Source organism: Lissotriton helveticus, chromosome 10 (genome assembly GCF_964261635.1).
Source record: "Lissotriton helveticus chromosome 10, aLisHel1.1, whole genome shotgun sequence".
NCBI classification, from domain to species: domain Eukaryota; kingdom Metazoa; phylum Chordata; class Amphibia; order Caudata; family Salamandridae; genus Lissotriton; species Lissotriton helveticus.
Window position 1 is genome coordinate 331229089 of NC_136071.1, and position 22944 is coordinate 331252032.

The window sequence follows — 22944 nt, forward strand, 5'->3', positions numbered from 1 at the left end:
TGATCCAGGCTCCATGTACACAATATTTCCAAACATGTATTTGAAGAAAAGTGTCCAAATACTAAATTACATGACAGTGTCAATATTATTAGAGGGTATAGTGGTGAAACCATTCACATAGAGTGATTAGTGGGGACACATTTTGAATTCAAAGGGAGAAGAGCAGTGAGAAGATGTATGTATCACAGGAGAGACCAGCTATTTTGGGTTGAGGTCAACAGCATGGTGTGCATTTTGTTCTTGACCCTAGATCAAGAGAACAAGAGTTAGTGGTGCAAAAATCTGAATGTATAGAAAATATCTTATATGAATATGACAATATATTTAGTAATAAATTAGGTAAACGTAAGGGTTATGTACATGTAATAAGAGTAAAGGAAGATGCTAAACCCATCAGGCATGGGGTAAAAAACAAATTCCAATCGCCATTTGTAATGATGTGAAAGCGATGGTGAAGGACATGCAAAGAGACAGTGTTGTTCGGTCAGTGGAGGTGTCCCAATGGCTCTCGCTGGTTGTGATCACTAAAACAAGGTGGCAAATGAAGGTTCTATGTAGGCCTTAGATCATTAAATCAATGTATACTGGTGGACAGTTTTCCGTGGCCCAACATTTCGGAAATGTTGTTGTTCACAAGGCCAGATAAAAAATCAGCATATCATCAAATAGGCTTGCATCCCAATTCAAAGAAATATACTGCCTTTGTTACAATGGGAGGAGTGTTCGCATTTAAAAGATTTCCTTTCGGACTGGCATCCTCAGCCAGTGTATTTCATTGTATGATGCATAGCCTGCTCAGTGAGGTTAAAAACATTAATTTCTTCCAGGACAACATTTTGATTAGGCGATGACAGAAGGTGATCATAACAATACCTTGGTAAAGGTACTTAAAGTGTTAAGTGAAGCAGAATTAACACTAAGAAAAGAAAAGAAAATTGTAAATTTTTATTGAAAGAAGTTAATTACTTGGGTTACACCATCGCATAACATGGAATTAAACCAAAAGAAGCTTTGCTGAAATCAATAATTTCAATTCCAAATCTTTATTTCGATCACATGATCATAAAAGATGTGCAAAATTTGCCACATCAATTAAAAAACCGGAACATCAATGTCTCATTGATATAAAATACATTAAAAATTAAAAAGTAATGAAAAAGAGAAACGATGCCAGTTAGTCAAGGGATGGAGGTTTTGTCACGAGTCTCCGACCTCCCTCATCAATCGGGTGCGAGCATACCACATTGCAGTTAGAAATTTTGCCATAGCGAACACAATTGGCGGGGATAAATCAGTCTTTAAAACTCTGTATGCAGGCAGGAATGTTCTAAATCCCAGGTTTTTGAGGAGGGGGACAAGCCAGTATTTCCTACTTTTCCGGTAGGCTCGGCAAAAGAAAACCGCATGCACATTGTTCTCCTTTGTGTGATCACATGCGGGGCATGTCTCTGTGGCAGACCGACAGGACCATGCTTTGGTAAAGGATTTAAGGTCCTCTACTTCCACTGCAGGAATATCTTTCTTGTTAGAACCGGAGTCATGCCATCCAAAACGCATTCGAGGTTATATGAATCTTTAGTTTTGATAAATTGGTGCGTTAGGGATCCTTCACGACTGCTGTCCAGAGCTCGAAGAAGCATGTGTTCATAATACATTCTGCACAGCGCTTTCCTTGGAGTCCTCTTACTTGTGCTTTCCGGGTCTGACCATAATTCTGGTAGTCCAAGGGTCTCACAAGTACTCTTGATGTAGTTTAACCAAGGCGTCTTGGTGGCATTAGGCAGGGATAAGAATTCTTGTAGCTCGGTTCTATAAATAGTGAGATCTTGGCTGCTCCAAAGACGACGCCAAAAAGTAAGTGGTTTGAGCCCAAATTCCTCCGTAATAGGCCTCAGACCCAAGTCCAGTCTCAGGGGCAGGAGTGGAGTACTTGGGGGAAGGCCTGTCAGCTGCCTAAGGAATTTGTTTTCTGTGGTCAGCAAGTTATGTGACGGGATGTGGCCCCCTAACTCACCCCCATAGGTGACTCCCCCCCCCGTGCCTGGACTTTATAAATTTGGATTGTAGGGCCGAGCGGGAGGTATGGTGACTTACTCGCAATTCTCGAAATGCCTCCCGCCCTCTGGGCCAGTTTCATATTTGCTTTTGTCCGATGTGCCCCCCACGTTAAATTTTGATTTAGAGTTATCCCCAGGTACTCAAATGTGTAAACCCTTTCCAGGCGCACTGTACCAAGCAAGGGGTTGGGACGATTAGAGGGCATAGGGTTTAGGATCATAAATTTAGTTTTCTGCGGGTTTATTTCAAGTCCCCTTTCTGTACAAAACTCCAGAAAACCGTCCAGCACCCGCTGAATGCCCATCGGGGATTTGGACAGCAGCAGGGTGTCATCCGCAAACATAATTGCGGGCACCCTGCTGCAGCTCAGTTTTGGATCGTCAATTTTGGCAATCCTTGTCAGGTGCGTGACTACCCCGTTCACAAAGAGGCAGAACAGGGTCGGTGCAAGCACACAACCCTGTCTCACCCCTCTGCGAACGGGGAATCTTTCGGTTAGGTTGCCACTTCTCTCGCACCTGACACGTGCGAAATTATTTTGGTGTAATTTCATCAGGATTGCGAGTATGTCTTGCGGGACGCCTAACTCCTCCATTACCTTCCACAATTTTGATCTTGGCACCAAATCAAAGGCGGCATGTAGCTCCACATAAACCGTGTACAAAGTGCCGCCCTCAATTTGTGCAGTCCTCCAGTAAATAAGGTTTGATCGGAATATTTGATTAATTGTGGACACCCCCCTCCTAAATTCCGCCTGGTATGGGCTCAGGGTATCTGTCTCCTCCAGCCAATTCTGCAACCGGTCCAATATTAGCCTACCGAAGAGCTTCTGTGATACGTCGATGAGGCTTATTGGACGATAGTTGGCTGGGAGCAGAGGAGATCCCTTTTTAAATATTGGAACGACCTCTGCACCCAGCCAAGTATCCGGGGCCTCCATTCCCTTAAGGACCGCATTGAATATCAATAGGAGATAGGGGGCCCATACCCCTGGCTCCTGTTTGTATAGGTCCCCTGGCACCCCATCCAGCCCCGGGGCTTTGTCTGTTGACAACCCTGCAATAGCTGCCCGAACTTCTTTTTCAGTAAAAGGTTCACCCTCTGAGTCATTCGCTAAGATGCAGGGGGGGGACTCGGGGCCTCATCCTCTGATGCATATAAGGACTGGAAGTGGTTCTGCCATATGCTCGGGGCAATATTGGGTTCGATTGCCGAAGGGAGATCTTCTGATCCGCTATTGACTACCCTCCAGAACTTGCGGGAGTCTCTGGTAGCTAATGCTCCAGAGAGTTCCTCCCAATGTTGTTGGTCCCATTCGGCCTTGGCGTTTGCCAGCAATTTCTTATGTGCCCGTCTTCTAACTTGTATCTCCTCCCGGCTTCTAGACGCCTTAATTGCGATTAGAAGTTCTCGTTTGGAGTTCCGGCATGTGGCATTATACCAGGTCTTCTTGTGTATTCCACTATTTTTACCTACATCCTTTACAAAAAGATCTAGATCCATGGTATTTATTAGATCTTCATGCGTTCGTCATAACTGCTCTCTATTTTTCCCGTTGCTGAGTTCCTCCCCGAGAGCGAATGCCTTTTCGAGCACTGGGATAATTCTGGCATAAAGCCTAGGTAGCTTAACGCCACTTGTGACCAATTTTTCCCATCTTACTCTCCTTCTGTTGTTCTCCAGGAGGAGTCCTGTCCTTGCCCTTTGTTCATCCTGTCCCATGTCCACATTCCCTGGCATGGCGTATTCAAGTTCCAGGGCATTGTGGTCGCTGTCCAATCTTTCAATTACCCTAAAATCGATAATTCGTGACCAGGATGACAATTGGACTAGGACATAATCCAATCTGGATTCGCTTCCTGCCTTATTGAAAGTACATTTGCTTGGCATATCTGATTTAGTACGCCCATTGCAGGCCCTAAGGCCGTGATTAAGAGTGAGGGGGGTTATCTGGAGAGCGAGTGAGGTCCAAGCTCTTGGTGGGGATGCCACCGTAGCAGGTACCAGCCATCTTGAATCCTCCTCTAGGGAGGGTCCATCAAGAAGGCCGGGCAATGGCTCATAATGCGAGTTTAGGTCCCCTCCAACCACATATTGGAGCTCCCTTGGAATTTTGCTTAAGAAAGCGGAGAGTTCCTCGATAGTATTCGATTCTCGTGCTATGGCTACTGGTCTCGAATAGACGTTTATTATCGCCAGTTTGGAGGAATTTGGGCATTCTAACAAGACGGCTAATATATCATGAGAGTCCACAGTTAGGCATCTGGCCTGACAGCCCAATTGGGAAGCTACCCAAATTGCCAGCCCACCCGACGGTCGACCCCTACCCCCCCATTTGGCAGGTTTTGAAAATACTGCAAACCCCTGGCATGTATACTCCTCTCTTGCCCAGGTTTCCTGAAACAGGCAGATGCTTTTAGAGTTGATAAAGGAAGCCCATTCCTGACAATCCATTTTATTACCCAACCCAGCTACATTCCATGAAATCAAGTTCAATGTTGGAGGCCTTGTGGGAGGTGGCTGGATGTCAGAATTGTTGTTCTCGCTTGTACCCAGATTTGCCATTAGATGTTGTAACAGTTCCCCCTGAGCCGCCCCTAAATTCCTGCCATTGCCAGATGTTTCTGCTATAGAGTGGGTGGGATCTCCGTAGCGTACAAGCTCATTGGGCGCGACTATCTGTTCCCATGGAGCCGGGGCTTGTTCAGGGGGGATGGTTCTGTCCTCACTATCATCTTTAGAATAGGAATGGTGCTGGTCCCTACCTTTTGACTTCAGCTGTCAATCAGCCATTTCAAGGCTACTGTACCTATTGAAGGTGGGCGGGTAGACTGGCTGGTGGATTCTGAAGGGCCTGGGAACTCCTCTCAATCTTCCCCCCCATCCGCCCCCCCTCCTAGTGCTAAACTCCCAGGCCTCCTCGTCGCCGTATGAGGGTAAATGCTCTGGTGCCATTCTCCTATGGTAGTAGGGGTCCCTCCTCCCTCCACTGTTACTCTCCCATTCTCCCGCCATTTCTTGATGGTTCCTCCATCTCTGATCTTCTATTGTATACGTACTCAATGGATAGAAGAATGAGAGGGGGAGGGGCTGGATGTGGGTCCCTTGATCGTCAGGGGCCCAACTGCAAATGTAAGAGGCCGTACTGGGTTCTCTGAAACTAACCAGGACACAATTGCCACTGATTGTTTTTCTCATGTTTCCCACCCAGGTTGCCCGTCTTACCATAAGAATATCACTAATTGTGCCTTGTGGGAGAGGTCTGTATATAGACAACCAGTTGATAACTTTGTACTTGAGGGAGGCAGTCGTCTCTATGGCGGTGGATTTTAGCTCGGGTACCCCCGCTAGAATTACTGTATAGGGGGACGCCTCAGGTGGTAAGTTCACAGGTTTAACTTTGCGGGCATTATTTTGCGTATTATCAGGGGGTTGCAGCTCTCTCTGTGAGTTGTTAGAGGGAATGGCAGTATCTTTAGGTTGTGAGATTATGTTTGGAGGTGAAAGGGGTGGTGCCTGGGTTTGTGTAGGTGGGTTGATTGTGTTTGCGTTAGCCAAGGGTTGAGGGATCTTATTTTGATTAGGTTTGTGTTGCGTATGTTGATGGGGTAGCTGGGCCGTTTTTCTTCGTCGTGATTGTTAGGTCAACGCCCTTTTTAGGCTTTGGGTCTGACCCCCCTTTGACTCCCTTGCTTACTGATTTCAAGCTATCTGCTAGCTAGACTGTACATTTTTCAATGTTGACCAGCCTAGCTTCAATCTTTATCAGGCGGGCTTCTAAAGGGCTTATGAAAGACCTAAGGAGTGCACCTATGTCTGCGAGTGTGATGTCCTCGCTAGAGGATTCCAGTGATGTATTGGAATGAGATGGTGTATCCATAGATGCAACGACGATAGGTGGGACCACTACTCTGTTCTCTAATGAGTGGCCCGAACTGATATTGCTAGGACTGGTAGTGTCCGGTACGGGGTTAAACTTAGGAGTTTTTACCTTACTCCCTCCCTTGCTTTGGCCCCCTTTCTTTTTTTTTGGATAGCTCCTTCCCTAGCTCCCCTTAAAAGATCGGAAACTTTCTCACTAATGGTGGCTTTGGCCGGTTCATGGCCAGATGGTTGAAGTGGGGTTTTTGGTATTTGGCCCGTCGGAAGGGTCATTAAGCTCATGTCCTCAAAATCACTTAAAACCTCCTTTGTAAGGTCTAAGTTAGTAAGTGACTGATTGACCCCCGATCCCCCGTTCGTGTGGTTGTTGGCCTCTAGCCTTCCATCAGGAGTCTTGGCTAGAGCCCATTGATGATCTCCTTACCCAATCAATTTCCTGGGAAATAAGTCTCTCAAGCACAGCGATGTCCTCTATCAGAAGTGATCCAGCTTTAACAAAATAATTGTCAATGGTACCTTTGGCGGCTCCTGCCGCAGTCAGCGAAGATTTACTCCTTGTTTCCCTGGTGCTCATTCCGACGTCTGTATAATCCGGTCGTTGTGGGGGATGAGATGGTACAAAAGGTCCAACCAAGGGGAGGGGCCCGGTCCCAGTCTCTCCCGTCCTCGAACGGCCTCAAACGGCCCGCCCTTTGCCAGGGCTTCGCTCCGCGCTTTGTTCCGCGCGCGTCCCGCGTGCGCGGGTGTAGGACTGGTTATGTACGTGTGCGCTGGGGGCATGGCTTGCAGGGAGAGCGGGCCAGGTGTCGACTATTGGCCACGCAGGGACTCCTGGTAGATGGAGTCCCTGCCGTCACGCTCGGAGCCCTGTTTCGCTGCCACAGACCCCGCTGAGTGCCCTTGTGAAGTCCGGCGAACAGTGTCCGGGGGCTCAGGAGGCAAAGCAAAGCAAGTCAGTCGCAGCACAAAGTCCTAGGGTCCGGTTAGTCCAAGATGCAAATGAAGGAGAATCCCACTAGGACAGGAAGGGAGGGCTGACTTTCAGGCTGCCGGTGCACTGGGGGCGTGGCTTGCAGGGAGAGTGGGCCAGGTGTCGACTATTGGCCACGCAGGGACTCCTGGTAGATGGAGTCCCTGCCATCACGCTCACAGCCCTGTTTCGCTGCCACAGACCCCGCTGAGGGCCCTTGTGAAGCGGGACCCGCAGAGCGGGTCCGGCGAAAAGTGTCCGGGGGCTCAGGAGGCAAAGCAAAGCAAGTCAGTCGCAGCACAAAGTCCTAGGGTCCGGTTAGTCCAAGATGCAAATGAAGGTGCATATATTTCACAGAGAAACCATGACTGGACCAGTCCTATTCTCCATATGACATTAAAAAAAAAGAATGTCGCTCCCTGCATTTCCATCCTTCTTCTTTAAATATACCCAAAGCTAACTCTGATTGTTGTACTCAATCTGTCTGCGAGAGAAATCTGAAGCCGTCTGTACTAAGCCTGGAAAAAAACGCGGTGCAGACTTTCTTTAGAACTCTATGGATGCAGCAGGAGGGCAGAATCCTCAAAGGTGAAGTCCTGTTGCATAAAGTTGATTTGCTCCAACCCCTTTCTTTGTGGTAGCTGAGTCAGGCTGCGCGGGGAAGCGTGAAATCAATAAGATTAGCTGCCACACCCACAGGAAAGGATCAGTTAAGATCATTTATGGGCTAGTAGAGTATTACACCAAGTATGTTAATGATTTTGCTGACAAAACAGAACCCCTGAGAGAGATACTAAAGTAGGGTAAGCAATTTCAGTAGTGAGATAAGCAACACAGAGCATTTATAAGGATTAAGGATGAGATAGTAAACTCAGAAATGCTAACCCCCATTTGAGCCTGCAAATAAAACAATTATCATGGTTGATGCTAGGGCTCATGGTGTTAGAGTGGTTCTTTCTCAGGTGAAATGTGGGGAGGAAAAACCAGTGGCATTTGCTTCACGGACACTTAACAAGGCTGAACGAAACTATGCTGAGATTGAAAGGGAAGCCTTGGCAGCTGCATGGGAATTTCAGTATTTCCGCACATACCTGAGGTGGGCACAATTTGTATTAAAAATAGTTCATAAACTGTTAGTAAAAATTCTCAGTCCAGGAGGAGCAGACAAGGGTTCTTCTCGCTTGATTCGGTTTGCTTCAAGATTGCAAGCCTACATGTATGAAGTTGAAGATGCTGCATGGTGGGGGACTGTGCAAGCCAACTGTTCCTCTAGACTACTGCTTGATGTAGGAGATGAAGATTTAGAAGGGAAAGATGTGGTGTATGTGGTGGCGAGTGTAGAAGATTCATCGGAAGTAGGGTTTACTTGAGTTTCCAAAGAGGAATGACAACAAATAGCTGGTGAAGATGATTTTTTTAAAGACTTAAGGCAAGATGTGTGAAAGCATTTTGCATTCGCAAATAGTGGAAACGCAAAATCCGGCCATTTGCGAATCCAAAATGGCCTTTCCTGCTGCATTAAAAGCTTTTGGATTTACAAGTTAGGTAATCGCAATTTTTTGCGATTACCTAAAATGTGAATGCAAATAGGGAATAGCAATATGCGATTCCCTAATGCACATGTAAGAAGCCTTTCCTAAATGCAAACTGTGCATTTAGGAAATGCTAATTATGATCAACTTCAAGTTGATGGAAATGTTGAAAAATGCACAAAAATACATTTTTCAATGTGCCATCTTACACAAACATGCCCCTAGGGCATGTGCGCACCTCACATGTGCACAATTTGATTTTTAGGGGTGCTTCAGGGGTGCTTCAGGGGGACCTAGGCCCCCAGGCACCCTTGGCTTCGCATTACCTAATTTGCGATTACCAATTAGGTAATCGTAAATTAAGGAAATGGCATAAGACATAAGTGAGACAAATAAGGAGACAGGAACCAACAAGAGTGTGGGAAAGATAGAAGTGGGAGATTTAGGTAAGATTAAATTCAGAAGGAGAGAAGACAGTGTGAAAAAGTTTTCAAACACTATGGAAGTGAACAAAGTGCATGTTGTTTTGAAGAATGGACAGAACTGGAACAGAAGGCTTTATATTGTAAGAAGTGGGAAGCAATGAAGTGGAATTAGGAAGGTAAAGTGCAGAAGCGCAAGATGGTTTATGGAAGATGTGAGGACCAATGGTGTGAAAGGAGGTATAAGTAATGCTTTGAGAAGAATGAGGAGTTCTTTTGTTGGAGGTGAAGTTGGTGTGGGAACAGGTGGAAATGAATATTATTGAAGATCTTCTGAAAGAAAACATCGACAACATCACATGCCAGTCAAATTTTCTGATCATGTCATGAAATAGAGGTTATTGTACATGTTGTGTCCTCCTTATGATGGCAAAGAGTGTTTGAATAATATGTAGCACTCCATTAGTGAGTTTAGAGATAACTTTATATTGATGCATGGGTATGAAGTTTTATGTTTTCAAATTTTATTGTGTTTTTATCCTCATTGTATTATGTTTCTATCTTGTATTGCAGTTTCTTTGTGTGTAAAGAAAGGAGATATGTGGTAATATATGAATACATATGTCCCGCTTTGTTCAATTTTAAGCTCTTGCCCTCGACATCGCTCGACAATCCTGGAAAGTGCAGGTCGCACGTTAGATGAGAGACCGGCGACTGTTGATTCTGGGTTGTTAGAGATCTGAGCCTGCGAGCAAGCCTCACTCATGTAATGGGCATTTGTGTGGTGTTTCACTACACAGCAGCCACACAGCAGCGCATGCGCTGTTTCAGGAGAGACCTAAAAATTGGGCAACCTCTATGTCTTTTGACAATTAAAATTCATGAAACACAGTTAGAACTACATTGCAGAAACAGAAAAGGGAATAAAGAGCTGAGTGCAATGACTGATAATAAAAGTTAAAAGAAATCAGCACTGGCAATATCTTAAAATGTTGGGTGATCCAACCTTCTATTTTCATACATCCAAATTTAATTCACAGCTGCAACAACTGATCTGTCTAAGATGAATATGAAAATGTTTGCTATACAAATCAATATATTAAAAGTATTGATTTGATTATAAATAGGAATTAATTAAAAATTCACAAAACTAAATCACACATGAAAACACATGGCACATTGGTAAGTTGCAAATTTCTTGAACTAATTTAACATTTTGTTTTAACAAGCGTTTTTGCAGTTTTATATGGCGTGAACTTGGCTCAAGGATATTGCAGTGTTTTATGTGAGCACTAGATTACATTACATGAGTTTAGATTCAAAGTCAGGTCAGAGGCACAGGGAGATGAAGTGAATTGCCCAGAATCACATGATTATGGACTGACCCCAGGCTCGAACCTGGTTACTAAGTTCCAAATTCAGAGGCCTTACTTTTTACGCGGCATCTCCTCTCAAATGGTTCAGATTGCGCCTCTACTATTTACCCTATTATGGACCCAATGTATAGAAGTTGATTAATCAAAATGAGGAAATACAGGTTTGTCAATCCGATCCTTCTCTCCATGGGCTGATAAAAACTTGCATTAAAGCCACATCACAAACTTGGGAAAACTCGGTCCAGTACTCATTGAACCTGGGTCTACTTCTAAATACACAGTATATGAAGGGACCTTAGTCCAGTTGGCTGGTGTCCAATTTGTCTTGAATGCACATAAAAATAACAGTTGGTGCTGTCAGTCTGTTCAATGAAAATTGATCCAAAATACCTCATCCTAAAAATAAAATTATATGCTTGTTGAATGATTTGCTTATGTGTAAAAGAAAAGGAGTCTGACTTTATTCTGCTAAATAATATGGTTGATGTTGCTAATTTAGTTATTTGCAAAATGCTTCATTAAAAATGCAATGTGCAGAGTTTATGTTTAAAAATGGCATATGTTAAATGCAAAAATTGTAGTAGACAACCATACTTAAAACCTATTGGTCTGTAACATAGCAATGAAACAAGGATTCTTAACTAGATAAAACCGAACTTGCATGAATGAATAAGAAGATATATTAATACAGAAAGACATGTTTTTCCACATTAAATGGAGCTTTATGCAAGATGTTTTTCTTCTCTTTGCTGCAGGCATTGTGATTTCGGAAGCCACTGTTTATTAGCTAATAAACAGACACTTGAATTAGACAACTGATACTAAGGTCCTCACCGCAAAAGATGCAGATGACAGGGAGGATTATTCATGGGAAGATGTTTTTTGAAAACAAGGAAGGATGTGCCACACCATTCAAGGACAGAAGGTTAAAAGACGATTGTACTCTGGTGAGAAGATGAGGAGTAAACCTGTTCTCAGGAGCGTGCAGAAATCTTATTTCTCGATTCTCTCATCAGGACCACTTCTGGGTATCTAACCTGACAGTTTTTAATTCCTTCTCGCATTTGATTTGATTTATTTTGAATATTGGAGTTTGTTTATGGAACATGATTTTCTTAATATTATTTTTGTATTGATTATATCATTGATTACTATTTTGATTAACCTTAATACAAAATATTGATTGATTGATTATATTAACCTTGATGATGAGCTGGATAAAAATACTAAATAAAAGAATGAATAACTGAAAGATCTGAAAAATAAGACCCTTTAACTCACCTTATCTCTCTTTATTGAGTGAACTAAATAAAATTATATTTGATAGCGTTTTATATTTGCTTCAGCTTCTTCTATCTCTGTTAACATTAAAGATTCATCCACCTGTATGCTTTATTTATGATTGATGAATAAGTGACAGTGAAACCCCGTGCTCCAGCAATGTCTCCTCGTCTGTCTTCCTCATCCTTAATCTATGAGGGTGAGTCTCACACTAAAAACAGGCAACTTCTTTAGTACCACAATATATTTTTACACCCCCAATAGCTATAAAAAAGTGGCCACCTACCTAAACCTCTTCCTGTTCAGCCAGGGTCCATGCAGAGCGGTACAAAAGGGGGTGGTGATGGACGGAGCATCTGAACCAATCAAACACTCACACCCAGTCAACAGATCTGGGTTTAATCCATCACCGTTCTTTAGCCCACTCTGCCACCCCAGTTCAGACATGGCCATATGCAAATCAGTCGGACCCTGTGCCTCATGGGAACAGTCCAGCCCGAACTGCCAAGCCATGCCTTCCCTGGACCGGAAACAAGCTTCCTAGGACCGGTTTCTGGCATTTCAGCCGTCTTCAGCCAGGCTTGCTTGAATCCAGTGGCAAAGTGAGCAAGGGACTCACATCTGAGCATACCCTGCCAACTTATGGCGAACAAAGCAGTACAAAAGGGGGTGGTGATGGACGGAGCATCTGAACCAATCAAACACTCACACCCAGTCAACAGATCTGGGTATAATCCATCACCGTTCTTTAGCCCATTCTGCCACCCCAGTTCAGATATGGCCATATGCAAATCAGTCTGACCCTGTGCCTCATGGGAACAGTCCAGCCCGAACTGCCAAGCCATGCCTTCCCTGGACCGGAAACAAGCTTCCCAGGCACGGTTAATGGCATTTCAGCCGTCTTCAGCCAGGCTTGCTTGAATCCAGTGGCAAAGTGAGCAAGGGACTCACGTCTGAGCATAGCCTGCCAACTTATGGCGAACAAAGCGGTACAAAAGGGGGTGGTGATGGACGTAACATCTGAACCAATCAAACACTCACACCCAGTCAACAGATCTGGGTTTAATCCATCACCGTTCTTTAGCCCATTCTGCCACCCCAGTTCAGACATGGCCATATGCAAATCAGTCTGACCCTGTGCCTCATGGGAAAAGTCCAGCCCGAACTGCCATGCCATGTCTTCCCTGGACTGGAAAACAAGCTTCCTAGGACCGGTTTCTGGCATTTCAGCCGCCTTCAGCCAGGCTTGCTTGAATCCAGTGGCAAAGTGAGCAAGGGATTCAGGTCTGAGCATACCCTGCCTACCTATGGCGAACACAGCAGTACAAAAGGGGGTGGTGACGGACGGAGCATCTGAACCAATAAAACACTCACACCCAGTCAACAGATCTGGGTTTAATCCATCACCGTTTTTTAGCCCACTCTGCCACCCCAGTTCAGACATGGCCATATGCAAATCAGTCTGACCCTGTGCCTCATGGGAACAGTCCAGCCCGAACTGCCAAGCCATGCCTTCCCTGGACCGGAAACAAGCTTCCTAGGACCGGTTTCTGGCATTTCAGCCGTCTTCAGCCAGGCTTGCTTGAATCCAGTGGCAAAGTGAGCAAGGGACTCACGTCTGAGCATACCCTGCCAACTTATGGCAAACAAAGTGGTACAAAAGGGGGTGGTGATGGACGGAGCATCTGAACCAATCAAACACTCACGCCCAGTCAACAGATCTGGGTTTAATCCAACACCGTTCTTAATCCCACTCTGCCACCCCAGTTCAGACATGGCCATATGCAAATCAGTCTGACCCTGTGCCTCATGGGAACAGTCCAGTCCGAACTGCCAAGCCATTCCTTCCCTGGACGGGAAACAAGCTTCCTAGGACCGGTTTCTGGCATTTCAGCCGTCTTCAGCCAGGCTTGCTTGAATCCAGTGGCAAAGTGAGCAAGGGACTCACGTCTGAGCATACCCTGCCAACTTATGGCGAACAAAGCGTTACAAAAGGGGGAGGTGATGGACGGAGCATCTGAACCAATCAAACACTCACACCCAGTCAACAGATCTGGGTTTAATCCATGCAGAGTCAGGTAACTGTTCGCCCCAGCTGCCTGTTCACAGGCAGGTGTATGTGATTATTGTCCCTCTGTATGGCAGCAAGTTGTTGATTGTGCCTCTTCGTCTCTCTGGTGAACAACTGACTTAGCTGAGCTGGTGCAGGGTAGATAATACATACCATGGGTATTCTGGCCTCCGAATGGGCCTGCTTTAGTGGGTATATGCTCTGTCTCTTCCTACATATTTGAGGTCTGTCGGGGCTCAAGGCTGAGCTCACTACAAGGCATGTTGGCATACACATCTTTGGCCTGGGGGTGTTCTGGTGAGTCTCAGGAATCACAGGATTTATACAGAGATGCTCATTCAGTTCTTTTGAAGCCTGGGCTTAATAGGCCTGCATTAGCATCTCTACTTCTGATACCCATAACTTGGTGAGCTGATGGAATTAGAGTTTGGATATGGGAAGCCCATTGTTAGCTACCTTCAGCTGCCTTGGCAACCTCTCCTTCCTGCTACAATCTGCTCAAGCAGTACAATCAAATATTTTGCAAGGTTCTTACACAGACACCTTGCTTTTCAGTCCTACCTCACCCGTGAACATCATTGTGATTGTGGATTTCCTACAGACAGGCTCTTCAGTGCCATTTTCATAAAACTGGCATTTACAATGAGTTTGGCAGTACTGTGGTGGATGCTTTCGCCCACTGGGTGGTTCACTCTACCAGCCTACAGTGTTGCTCACGGACGGTAAGGTATTTCCTTTCCAGAGATAAACTGACACATCAATGTGGCTGTCAACTTGTTTGATCACACAGGTTCATGAAGTTACGAATTGGATTTTTCTCTATGGATTTGGCAATTGTTGGACATTTTCTTTGATAATGCAGGTTTTCTTTCTAGAGTCCGGGGTGTGATATTTAACTGTTCCGTGTTTCTCACTGTATTTATTGCTGTTTCTGGACTTTAATTTTATTCTTACGGATCTCTGGTTGCTTTAATGATTATCTACCTCTATTGCCATGTTATTTTTTATGTCACAGCATATAGTCTCTCATGTGGCACTTTCCTTTACAAATGGTCTTTGTTTCTCATTTGGTAGGTAAGGTTTCATGTCTGGTTAAAATCATGAGGATGGTCTACCTATTGTCAGGGTGGAGCAGGTTTTGCTGTCACAGAATATTTGTTTCTGCCTGCATGTTCATAGGGCCACTGTAGGCCTGGCCCATGTTTCTGCTGCAACATCTGTTCATTCACAAACCACTTCAAAAACCAGCAGCAAAATCAGTCAATAAATGCTTGCCTCTAAAACATGCCTTCTACTCGTTTTTTTATGTACAGGTGTTTGATGTGGTATTGCTGCCTTGGTGGGCTTTTCAGCTTCTTCCTTCCTGCTTTGGTAAAGCTTGATAGATTTTGGGTTACAGTCCTTCTAGCACCTTGCTTCCTAATTCTGTTGTTTGGTCTTGGATCATTTGCAAGTGGATGGTTTTTCTTCCTATCTTTTGATGGAAGAACAGGGCTTTTCGCTGTATTTTGTGACTTGGACAGTGCTATGAGGTAATGCAGTTGATGACGTAGTGCTTGAGCTCGTTCAGTCTCACTCTGAAGGGGAAGAGTAAGGAAAGGATAATCCAAATCTTCCACAAGAGATTTTTTCGGGTCTCACATTTATAGAATGGGAAAGTAAGGGAATTAGAAGAATAGGGGATGTAATGGGGAACAAGGGGTTTGTCAATTTTCAGAACTACAGGCAAGATTTAAGCTAGATACTAGGCATTTTTTAAAATATTTACAAATTAGGAGTTTTCTGTTGAGTAAAAAGGGAGGACCATTGGGGTTTAGACATGACCCGATTATGGAAGTGATTCAGTTAGGGGAAGATTGTACTATCAAGAGGTTTTATGCTGAATTGAATAAATCAAAACAGGATGATCTTGAAAAATGGACAGATAAATGGAAAAACAATCTCAATATCAGCGGGGAAAGCTTTGGTATTTCTTTAGAAAAGGGATATTCGCTGTTATGCTCGGCACCATTACAGGCGCAACACTATAAAACATTATACCATCTATATTACACCCCTGCAAAAATAGCTCAATGGGGAGGTACTGTGGGAATTAAGTGTTATAGGTGTGGAAGCTTGGAAGCTGATTTGATGCATGTATTTGCAACATGTCCTCATCTATATTCACTCAAAAAAGATATTGAAGGCTTTATAAATAATATTTTAGGAACTGAAATTGTGTTAACTCCCGGAACAATATTATTAGGAGTGAATGTGGAGGATGAACAACCATCAAGCGGGGGGGAATTTTTGTATAGCGTCTGCATGGATTGACCCTATTCCTCCTACCTTCCGTCATTGGTTGGCCAAATTAATAACAATATATAATATGGAGAAAGAGATCTACGCAAGGAAGGGGAAAAGGGGAAGGAAGCTGGGTAAGCTAATATGGGACCCCATTACGCGATGGAAAGAGGGTGGAACAGATTGAAAACTAGATACGAGTAAAATCGTGTGACTTATGATAACCTATAAGGTACTTAGACGCTACCTCTGAAATATTGGGAGAGAGATAAAAATTAGACTACTGATTATGGTTTAATTGTACATAAGAGAATTTATGTAATATAATGGAATGCGTTTTGTGGTAACGATATATGATGAAGATTGTTTTCTAGCCCCTTGATAAGATTTATGTTTTCAGAGCCTGGACTGTTATATCTACTTTTCTTATTGGGTTGCTGTTTTTTTTTTTTTTTTTTTCTCTCTCCGTTATTTCTCTTGTTTGTAGAAATATGCCGTGTCCTGTACGTCAAAGCAAAAACTTTTAATAAAAAGATTGAAATAAAAAAAAAAAGGAAAGGATTAGTTTAACTGTTGACTAGGTTTGGTCTCTGGTATAGGTCTGTTCATTTGGAGGGAAAAGTGTAACACATGAAATAGCAAGAAGTTCAGATTGACAACCACTTTAGCTCATAGTGTATCTCAATGAAGGCTCAGATCAGAGACATGTCTTTACTCAGTGATTTATGGGACTGTTTGATTGCTACATCAATCACTGTGCACTTAATACAGCCTTTATGATGTTTTTAATATTAGACATGTCTTCGTGCCTCCTGATTTAATCTTTTTACTACCCCTTAATGCCTCTTTAGGTCTAGTTTATCTTTTGTTTGGCAACTTTATTCCTCATTCTGTTAGGATATTTGTTCCATTGTGGCAGTCATGTAATCTCTACATTGGGGTATGTCCTTCTTGCTTTGTGGTTCGCTCTGTTCATCTCCCCTGTCTGATCTTTGGCTGCCTGAGTGCTTTCCATAAGTCCTCAAATTGGGGTGGTTTTTCTGGCGAGTGGCTTTAACCTGCTGTAAATGTGGGTGTGTTTCCTAAGGTTGGTTAAGTGGAGTTCTGACCCTTCTTAAGTGGGTTTTTCACCTATTTTGCCGTAGAAGGCCCCACATTTAGAGACATGGAGGTGCTGCTGGTATAGCTGCTCTCACACTGTTGCTCTCTGCTCTTTAATTGTTGGCTGTTCGATTTGGAATATATATTCCTAGAGCCATGCTCCAGTTAGTTGATTCCATGCTTCCGTCAGATGATTGTCGTTTGACTGATATAACTTATGGTCTTTGGCTGTCCTGCTTTAAGTCTGTCTTGATGACTTTTATAACTCAAGTACTGGTACCCGGTTCTTCTTGTCTGTTGGTTGTTGTTGGAGGCTCGTTCTGAGACCTATGCCACTAGTTTCTTATAACATATTCTTCATGGTTGGGAGATATCTGTCCTCTGCCCAGGCCTCTTATGGAATTCTTCTTTGAGACTGTGTCTGTAATCCTGGGGTTTGTGAGTATCAGATGGTCAGATGGTCTTCAATGGACATATATATTTTTGCATTTTGTTGCCTTTGCCTGTTTGGGTCCTTGTACTTCATCTTGGGAGCCAGCCTGGTGTCCATTGATGTCTTAGAAGCAGAAGTTGCCTACTTCTGTGCGACACCCACTTGTGATTTAGAACCTGCTGGTTGACTTGTTCATAGTTTCAGTTTTAAGAGGTTGCAACAGTCAGCTTTGGAAAACTGGTGTTGCTTTTGGCTGCATGGTATTACACAAGGCCTGGTGCCTCCTCTTCTAGTGTCTATGCATAGTCTACTATTTTTCTGGGGCATTCCTATGGGTTTTTGTGAAGTGCTTCTTCTGTCTGGTGATGTGAGTGGTGTCCTCACTCTTTCAGTCATATGTATGGCCTTTTTTACATGTTGGTCCAGATATGATCCATCGGAAAAAAATATGAATCACGTTCAACCAAGCAGAAGATTTTAATTTTCTTAGATCTGCGTCTCTCAAGAGTGTCAGGTCTTGCTTTTTCGGTATGGATTTTAGCCCAGGGAAAGAGAGAATAGTGGTAAAGTTGCTGTTGAGGGGGTTTGGATCTAGAAAGATCGCTGCTAAATATGTGGGCCAAGGATTGTTCTCAGAATTATATCTTGCTATGATAATCATTTTCATTGTATCAGGGTTTGCCTTTATCATTTGATAATAATAGTTAATAGTTGCCGACTTGAATTCTAAATCCTGTGTAGGAAGACCAAACTCTAACGAATCTTAGCTCGTTTTTTATACTTCTGCAGGTGAAATGTCTGTCTGTATGCAATACATTGCAACACCTCCAGATCTTCTGCAAGCTTAGCAGGAAAAGCATGATGCCCATAAGAAATGCTATCAGTTTTGCCTTGATGGCCCTGATTATTGCCTCAGAGGATGGACTTTATAGATTTATATTTATTTACACAAAGTGAACATTAAAGTTCTAGCTTTATTCCAGATGTGGTTTGAGTGCATGATGGGAATGCCAGAAGCTGATATCCTCCCGAACACCGTGACCTTAGCTTTGTTAACATTAGCTGCTACAACATCTAGCAATGCAATCAATCTGTAATTTAACTGGTCAGTGTTAATACTTTCTTGTTTGCTGGAAAAAGAATTGACCTATGCCATGATTGAGGCGCTTATGCATTAGGAAGAGCCGATCGATAGCGTTGAGTTAGCCACTGTGACCAGATTTCTATATCAGCTTTAAATGGGGAACCAGCTAAGCCAATGGGGCCAGGAGCACCATACTTCTGATCGGTTGTAAACTTTTGTGATCATAGTAGCGCCCTGGTTATGCTGTAGGAAGATGTCTTCTGATGGTTTGTTTCTTGGCTCCTGAATTATTTCGATGCCCTCACACACCCCAAAGGATGTCATGCTTCATCCTTGGGCTTTTGCTGCTCGTCGGGCCAGTGCTGCAATGCCCTACAGGTCCCCCGAAGAGTCTCTGTTTTAATAATGACAGAGGGATTGCCTTAATAAAAATGAATCACTCTCCCTCCAGCCATTTTTAATGCACCTTCTAGGACTTCACTGCCACTTACACCCACGTACCCGTACAGCTTCATCAAAGATCTCCAAAAAAGAGACCCTTGGGGGGACCTGTAGGGCATTGTAGCGCCGGCCCGACGAGGAGCAAAAGCCCAATGATGAAGCATGACATCCTTCGGGGTGTGTGAGGGCATCAATATGCGGACACACTGCCCCCACAATTAGAGTAGTACAAGACGAGAGTACCTCTTACTCCTCTTCATTTTTTCTCTCTCTACTTAGGAATGGTGACTCCCTTTTGGTATAAGTTTAACTTCAGAAGCATGGGTCACCAGACCTTCTGAATAGCTCCCAGAGTCCCCCTCTTTTGATAAATAGGATCCTGAATCATTTCAATATAGAGACCCTCACATGGACAGCTCACTGAGCTTCAGTGACGCCATTCCCCAATGCATTGGAATTATTTAGGGAATTAATATAGTCCCAGAATTTTTCCTGATCATTATAACCTAGCAAGGTGTAGAATAGTAGCCTTTGATTCTCCATAAAAATGACGATACTCCTTCCTGTCTTGGTGCAGGTTGTTCACTGCCTTCTTTTGTTATCTCTCTTTTTTATAGTATCATTTGGCGGTACTGATGGACCTTTTGCATTTCCTGACTGTACTATTTTACTAGCAATTTTTGGGATTGTTTTATTAGTTCTTCCAGCCTTCCTGCTAATATTCCACAGTGTATTTACAAGTTTTTGTATCAAGTCTGTTACTACAGGTCAGTTTAGCAAGGGATGGTTATTATCTAATCGATTGTCTAATAAGTTGGTGTCTGTTGAATAAATGTGATGATTAAGAAATGGACCTCGCGATACCTTGTTCCATGTCGTCACTTTACAAATGTGGTGGATTCAATGCCTTCAGACTTACAAATAACATGTAAGTCAGCCACAATTTCAGCTGTTAACCTGAGCCATGTAATTAAGGAGACGGAATTACTATCTCCTCGAGAAAGAATATTGAAAGATTTGCAAACAGCAATTAGTACTTCTTTTTTAAAGATATATTCTATAGTTGAGATGACCCTGTTGCAGCAAAGAACTGTTTGGGAACAACTTAAGGCCATGTAAACACTACAGCTTGCAGAGACCTCAAGTTAAAGGCTAATAGTAAATTGCTGAGCCTTCTTGATGGGATGTGGGGGGGCAAGACCAGCCAAGTGTGTATAGTCTACAGGGTCTGCCCCAGTGGCCAAGATTTTTAGGTTAAAGTCCACTCTCAGAATGATTTTGTGAGTAGCATGTTTTGAGAGTATGTTGTCTAGGGTTAATAATTAGTATTGATTTTGGGATATTCTATAAGCACAGATGACCAAGTGAGGGAATATGCTGTAATAGACATACAGGGGCCGATTCCGATCTCGCTCAGAAAGTCTCCGAATAAGATCTGGCCGGAAAAGTACGAGCTGAACACTTGTTTTCCGACTGACTTATACAGCTGTACGAGCGAGCAAGTACAATGCGAGAAACGCGAAACCGCCAACTGAATTGATTCTGGGTCCGAACCGCTTCATACGTCTCGTCCGTAAGCAAACAGTGCCATGCAATGGAGGCAATTTCCGACCAACCCAGTACGATGCATGATTCGGACAGCCGTATTGAGTCGGAGCCTCCGACACGTAAAAGCTCTGGGAAGCAGACTTCGGTGGTCCGTGCCAGACCCCCAACACACGTAGTTGTACGAGTCGATCACACGGGGGGAGCCAAGGGTCCCCGCTACACATGCATGTACGGTGCAGGTGACACAGACGCGTCCCCACTACAGGGGGTGCACTTGTGCCAACGTACCTTTTTCGTCAATGGGAGCCTATGTACGCATCATGCAACAGTCTCCCATTGACTTCAATGGGGCTCCGCATGACCCGTGTCTGTCAGCGCTTGTTTGGATCATAATCGGACGCTCGGAGCCCCGGAGCACGAGTCGGTCGGAAAGGCCTCCAGATTCGAGTCGGACAAAGCCTTCTCCCAGTGAGATCGGAATCGGCCCCACAATATTAGATCTGTTAATGTGCCAACATTACCTCATGAGGTCTACAATGGTGTAAATATTAGCTCAATGGAATCCTTTTATACTTCTGTGTGTGTTTATTTGTAATTGTATTTGAGCATACGTTCTGAAAGAACTGTGTGGTTAGAAGACTGGGTATAGCAGAACAGAATATGTTGAGAGCTTTTTTTGCAATGGATATGAATACTTGTCTCTGGGCCACTACGGCGGACAATGCAAACTGTGATTCAATAGTTGATACAACATTATTGCCAATCATTGTAAGTTCACTCTACCGCTGGCCTTTCGGATATTACTAGTCATGCCTTTTGGAGTAGTGAAGCATCTTCAGTGACCCATAACTTGTTTCCCCCACAGAGCTGGGTGACTTGACTCTTGGTCAATGTTGTCATAATTGGGAGGACTTGAAATTGTGAAGAATCTCCTTTTGAATCTATTGGGTGTATTGAAAAATGAATGATGTGTTTTATTGGCAGTAATTCTTGGGTCAGATAGATTGGGGCTTCTTTCTGACAGTTCTGTGTTGTTGCTACATTGGACTGGTCCTGAGTTTGACTTAGATATAAAGACCTGGCTGTTTTATGATCATAACTGATGACAGACATTTTGTTGAATATTCAGGTATGTCTTAAGTCATTTGCTTCATGTACTGGAGGCATTGTACTAGAAGCTGGTCAAATATGTGACAACAGTCAATCACAAACACAAACAATCATCTTACTGATGGCATGACTGTGCTGAATACGAGGAAGGGAGCCAAAGAAAGTCGAAGTTCCCACTCACAGTTCTGAGTAACCCATAATAAGTTCCATGGTAAATTAACCCTCCATCAATAAGACCACACATCAGTCTTTCATGTGAGTCCAGAAACATAATTTTATTCAGCCAGTCCTCAAGAGAGGGTATTGCCTTCAGCAGGTGGGGCCAGATAACTTTCAGAGAAATTATGTTAATTCTTGATTTTCTGTTTAGGAGTCCCTCAAGTGCTTTGTCAAAGACAGCTTGCAGCATGTATTCCTATAATTCTGGAACTACGCCTTTAAAATCTGACCAAACTCTAAGGTTAACAAGTATACGAGATACATGTAGTCTTAAGGCAAGCATGAGATAGAGTTGTAGTTGAACAAATCTTTTGTATTAGGAAGGAGGCATGGGGAATTCTACACCCAGTCAATCAAATGATTTGAGCCTTCCTGAGAGTGATATCAGCCATAAGCCATATCCCCTTTCCAGATCAGTCCTGCCAGTAGGATGATTTTCTGCCCACTAATACACTCACAGTTTGCCAGAGTCGTACATTTAAGTACAGTAATGTTTGTGAATCCATCTTCTTGTACCATACCTGCCAATTGCTAAATACTGCATGCACCATAGTTTTGAATGTTTCACTGCCGTGGTCTGCTAACTATGCAGATGTCTCTGTCAGTTCTCCTATTCATGATGCCTTAATGTATCCTGCACCCTTACATACTCTGCAGTGAGTAACCACTGCTGAGTATGTAGAGGGGTTGAGGGACATGCAGTGTAAGTGCATTTGGTATTTGGCACTGTTGTTTATACCCCTCGGCACCATTACACACTCTCCAGCAATCACTGCAGTGTATTTAAGGTTACCTGAAGTGCATGAATTAAAGGTACACATATTTCACTGTGGGTGTTACTGGTGATACATGCACTTCACGAGAACTGATCACATGCAAGATTCTGGCGAGTTATATTTTCCCTCCTCAATCTATATGCAGCATCTGGAGTATGTAATGTAAACATATTTGAGAGTGCTTTAATTGCGCGAAGCTCACTAAAAACACACCGGATAGGTGAGCGAGCACAGCGTGAGCCAGGCACTTAGACTCTCCTTGAGTCACTACATATATTGTGTTCTCTTTCATTACAGGTTGGATGAACCAGGACTGAACACCCACATTGAGGATAAGTATATCCAAGAGGCGAATAT